We start from the raw sequence: 5,492 nt of genomic DNA, 5'->3' as shown, positions 1-5,492 counted from the left end.
AGTTAGATATTTTAACTTTAGCCTTACTGTATGTATTTATATTGAGTTCAGATCAATGAGAAAATCACTCATTCAAACTATCTTACATAATGTATGCAGCTTGTTGGTGATCTAGAACTACCTTAATATGGTGTCTGGAACTGTAGCATTTGTTGTGAAGGAAGGAACGAAGGTGTGAATCTCTACTTTTAATATTTAGTTCTGCCCATATTGATGAAAAGCAAGGCATCGTGCAATTTAATTAGATTGTGTTTAGTAACTGTTGATGTTAATGGCTCATTTTCTTTCTGGTATATACGTACAACTCTTATTTTGATAAGATTCTATGAATAAGATAGTTTCAATAAAAAATATGAATAAATGTCAACTCAATTTTTCCAGTTATGAAAGGTGGAGTAGAAAAACAATGATCTCATCATTAAATTAATAATACAATTATTACTTTTAAGGTATAATACAAGTGTTACAAACATCAATATGGTTACGTTCAAAAGAAAACATCAATATGGTTAACAACCAATGCAATTTCAAAAAAAAAAAAACCAATGCCAAAGAAACGGCAAAACAAAAGTTAACAATAAGAATATCAATGTTGCATAATAAATCAAGCATTTGCCGTATGATCAGCTGGCGCTGGAGAAGGCAGCAAAACTATTGCCAATATGGCACTAACAACGGCCATTATGGCACCCACCAAAAACGCCGGCAAGTTACCACCACCAAATAAAGCATCACATGGTCCACTTAATCCCCATATAATTATCTGCATGTATGCACAATAAGTAGTTAAATTATCTGTAACATAAAATGGTTTTATTAGGCATATAAATAAGATTATCGATAAATTTCATCAACTATCTAAAGAGCTAGTACACCTAATAGTCTAAAACTACTTAAAGCATTTGACAATAACTACTATTGGGTCATCACACATTCACACTTCCATAGGGGGCGGGGAGTGCTTCTCCACTTCCCATCTTCGCACCTCTTCCCTGTCCCCATTCATACTCCCTAATCTCGTGGTGGGGTCAATTTTCACCATATCCCCAATCTCCACTTCCCCACAGGTCCCCATGAGTCTCCATGAGAATCACTAATACATCATTACAAATAAAATAAAAAATACATAAATTTATACTTGGACCACAAATGTTTATATATATGTAAAAACCAGCTATTTCTTTACCTCAGTCAACATCTTTATTTTCATTAAATATATGTTGTTCAAATTGAAATTTTGAAGTACCTGATTAGCTACGCTTGTGATCTTTTATATTTTTTTATTAGCTACTTGACTTTATTATTAAGGGTATTATTAAAGTTTTACCTATGTATATGGGGTGGAAGGGTGATCCCCCACCCCATCCCAAAATTTGCCTCAGGGAAATTCCGTCCACCCCATCCCCACAGAGAAAAATTTCCCTAGATCAGGTCCCCAAATGGAGCAATCCCCGCAGGGATCCCCATATGCAGGTAAAAATTGTCATCCCTTTCATTTCATTTCCACTTTCGTCTCTATCTATCTCTCTTATGTTTTAGTTATGTCAGTTATGACATGTCCTATTTATCTTTATTTTTTAAATATTTCTATTATATATTACCACCTCATTTACACTTATATATAATTTATAAGAGAGTGTAGATTTAAACTTAAGTTACCTCAATAAGGTGCATGGTTAGCATCAAACGCACAACACACGTGGACGCTGCCATTATAACTAAATTTTAAGGCCGGCGTATATCAGGTTGACAATCATTTTTGCAGACTCATATACCAGACAAACAACCATCTTACATCCAAACCAGACTTACAGAAAAAGGCATCAGTTGCAACACTTCAATTAAATAACCACCCTCCATCTATTCCTCAGCGCCTATATATCTAATTATTAAGTAATTTTTGGTTTACTTTCAAACATTTTTGGTTACAATTATTAAGGTATTTAAGAATAGAAAGAGGCAAATATGTTAAAGTAAATAGATTTCTAACCTGTGGAATGACCATTGCAATATTGTGAACTCCAAAATATAAACCTGAAAATGGAAAGAAAAAAACTGATTATATTTAGTTAACAACGATTAATTATATTAGTTGGCCTAAATTTTTAAATAAACATTTCATAAAAAAATTGTGGTGGTTTAAAAAAATGTCACAAATGCACAAAAACTATTACAGCATGTTTTAGTGGCTTTTCTAACCGCCACACAATGCCATAAAAAGAACAGAAGGACAAAAATCAATTATTTGCTATTTTAGAGGAACCAAAATAAAAAAACTAAATAGGGACCAAATTCAATAATTTATTCAAATATAGCTTAATGCATCCATGAATTATTTCAGATCGTGAAAAAATACAGCGAGTGGCATGTGACTTGATTTACCTTGTCCTCCCCCTGTACTGGTTGAGTATATCGATCCAAGCGCAAATGGGATGCTATAAGTAATCTGCACACATGTTAAGAAAAGGAGTGTATTAGTTTATTTTTTTGACGATAGGCAATAAAGATTGAAAAAGAAATGAAAATTACCGCAAGAGGGATTCCGAGGACGGAGAAGAGGATCATGGCACTGGCCTTCACTCCAGTGGATGGATTCCCGACGGTGGCGCCGCTGCTCACCTGGCGTTCATGCTCTGCCACCTTGGCAATGAGCACTGTCATGGTGAGGCAAACTGCAAGAATGCAATTAACCATCCCCCATAGTTTGTTAGGTCCCCCCAACACCGTGGCTCACCCGCTCCACAACTAGTGAAGTCAAAGCCACCACCATCGAATTCAGCATCAGCCCTAATGTGGCAGCATGAACCCCAGCATCGTACGCTACCGTCCCTGCATCCCCACCATACACCTCCCGCACCATCCAATCAGTGTCGTAGATGACGAAAGGGAACCAAGCAATCCAGTTGATGGCGGTCACCAGCATCAACATCCATATTGGCTTCTTCAACTCTTTAATGGCGCCGATGAGCCCTACGAACCACTGATTACTCACATTGTGGCCGGTCTCTTGAACAGGCCCGATTGGAGGGTCGCGCACATAAACGAGTGCGAAGATGACAACAAGGAGCAGAAGGATGATCGTTATGAAGAAGGATGTTTTCAGGTTAGCACATAACGCGTCACATGCCTTCGTCTTTGTGAAGGGAACGATATTGTGGAGCCTGCCGTATGCACCTGCCGCAAATCCCAGCAGATTACCTATTGAAGTATCAAATGCCAATTGTATTACAAGATAGCAATGTCATTTGAATTTAATGCAAAATGATATAGGATTGTTCTTTTCTTATTACCAAGGCCCATGAAAAATGAATAGAGGGTGTAGCCGGTACGAAAACTGCTCGTCTGACCAGTGGAAAGATCGCCGAGGAAGGCACGACAGGGGCCTTGAAGCATGTTGTTGCCGACATCGAGTACCCAAAATCCGACTACAAAGATGGTGATGGCGCCGGGGCGAGTTTTCTTTGAGAGGTCGTCCCCAAATGCATGCCCAAGGTCCACGGCATAGCCGATGAGTAAGACCGCGACAACGACCGCAATTGTGCCAGCGAAGATAAATGGGCGGCGACGGCCAAAGCGGGAGGTGCAACGGTCGCTGTAGTAGCCCACAATGGGCTGGACGAACACCCCAGATATGGGTCCACCGAGCCAGACAAGAGGGGCAGACTTGTGTGTAACGCCTAGAAGCTTGATGTAAGGCATGAGGAGGGAAAGCTGGAGCGCCCAACCGAATTGTATCCCAGCCGCGATGGATGCCACAACAATCACCTTCCTTAGAGGGGTGGGCTGTGTATTCTGTGTAGGAGGTTCCATGGTGAAAGTACTTGAGAAAGAAAGAAAAACGATTAGTTTATCTTGCAACTATATATATGAAGAAGCTTCTATCTAATATTAAGAGTGGCATTCTCATTTTAAAAGTAGCAGGGAAGAATATTTTCTTTATTCATGTAGTAGGGAGGAATAGTAGCTGTTGCAAGGTCTTTCGTAACTATTCTGTAAAATCTGCTAATGCACTTCTACAAGTTGCTGTGATTGAACCTCAAGACAAGGTCTTTCGCAAACTCTGGTCCATCAAAGCTCCTTCGAATGCGGTATCCTTGGCTTGGAAGGTTCTTCTAAATAGGGTGCAATCGAAGGAGAATCTGAAAAGGAGGGGGATAATTCAAGGTACAGCTCAAGCCTTGTGCTCTCTATGTTCTGCTCATGAGGAAACAACAACACATTTGTTTTTCACCTGCCCAAAATCTTGGCAAATCTGGAACCTTGTCTACAGTTGGATTGGTATTACAACGGCTTCGCCAAGTGAAGGTAATATTCACCTCTTAATGTTCCTAGGAAGCCACTGTGAGAGGGACAAAAATTAGGATTGGGTTTCATTTGGCTCTCTACAATCTGGTTCATCTGGAACATGAGAAATAATGTGATTTTTAATGGAGTAGTAGTGGACCTCACAACAGCTTTGGATATGATCCAATACAAGGCATGGCTATGGTTAAGAGGTAAATTGAAAGGGTTTTGTTTCTCTATGTATGAATGGCTGTCAAACCCTCTCATTTGTTTGAGTAGCCTATAAATCTTCTCTTAATTGATGCTGCTCTAATTTCTGCTGGCTGCCTCCACTCCACGTTGAGATCCTGGTCCTTTTGGGCTGCTGCCTTCTTGTGATTTCTAGTGGAGTTCGTTGTATGTTTCTGGTAGACTAAGATTATTGTAAAGATTGGTAGTTGAGTGTTGGCCATATTGTTAGATAGTCTTTCCAGAGATGGGTTAGCTAGTTCCTTATTTTTCTTTCTTTCTTTCTTTCTCTTCTCTTGTAATTTAGTTTGAAGTACACCTAGTACTTCCCTATTATATACATAGTTTGCTTATAAAAAAAAAAGCTGTTGCAATTACCACACAGCCACCACGTACCACTCGCAAACAAGGCTATCTGTTGGGGAAGAGAGTGGTGGTTTGGGGAGTGTTAACTCTGTGCTGTGGCACCAAGTGTGTCGGGATCCCTTGAGGAAGTGGAATTGTGATATTTATGTAATATTAGAAAAATTAAGAGACACAGCATGTTGTCTTTTGCTATTTACTTATTTTTGAGCTGGGCACTCCTTGTGCTCTCCATCAATTCTATTTGGTTTACAAAATAAAAGGGAAAATAATACCTAAAACCTACAGGCAAGAAAATTGACTTTGAGATATAGAACTCACAGGATAAGTTATAGAACATACATTTAGTGTGCAATTTTTTTATCTGAAAATTGGCCATAGTCACAATAGAAATAGATCATATTATATCTGAGAACCAATAATCAAAGTAAATTTATGAATAGAAGATTAAAGAAAAGGTCACGTAACCTCAAATTAAAGTATGCAAATAGACAAAAAGCAATCACAATTAGAGTCAACACCAGCCTCAGAATTATATTACAGTTTCTAAGGAATTAATGTCTTAAAAGAAACACTCTTGTATATATCATGTTTTCCATTTGTTATCATGTTTCTTT

The 5,492-nt window shown here is 38.5% G+C and overlaps 1 pseudogene; it reads right to left on the bottom strand.

Annotated features, from left to right (window-relative positions):
• Positions 1 to 408: 408 nt before the first annotated feature.
• Positions 409 to 4,909, bottom strand: LOC130726751 (sucrose transport protein SUC2-like; annotated as a pseudogene).
• Positions 4,910 to 5,492: the final 583 nt, after the last annotated feature.

Source organism: Lotus japonicus, chromosome 6 (genome assembly GCF_012489685.1).
Source record: "Lotus japonicus ecotype B-129 chromosome 6, LjGifu_v1.2".
NCBI lineage: Eukaryota > Viridiplantae > Streptophyta > Magnoliopsida > Fabales > Fabaceae > Lotus > Lotus japonicus.
Note: the sequence above shows the minus strand (reverse complement) of the source record. Positions and strands in the feature narration are given on the sequence as shown.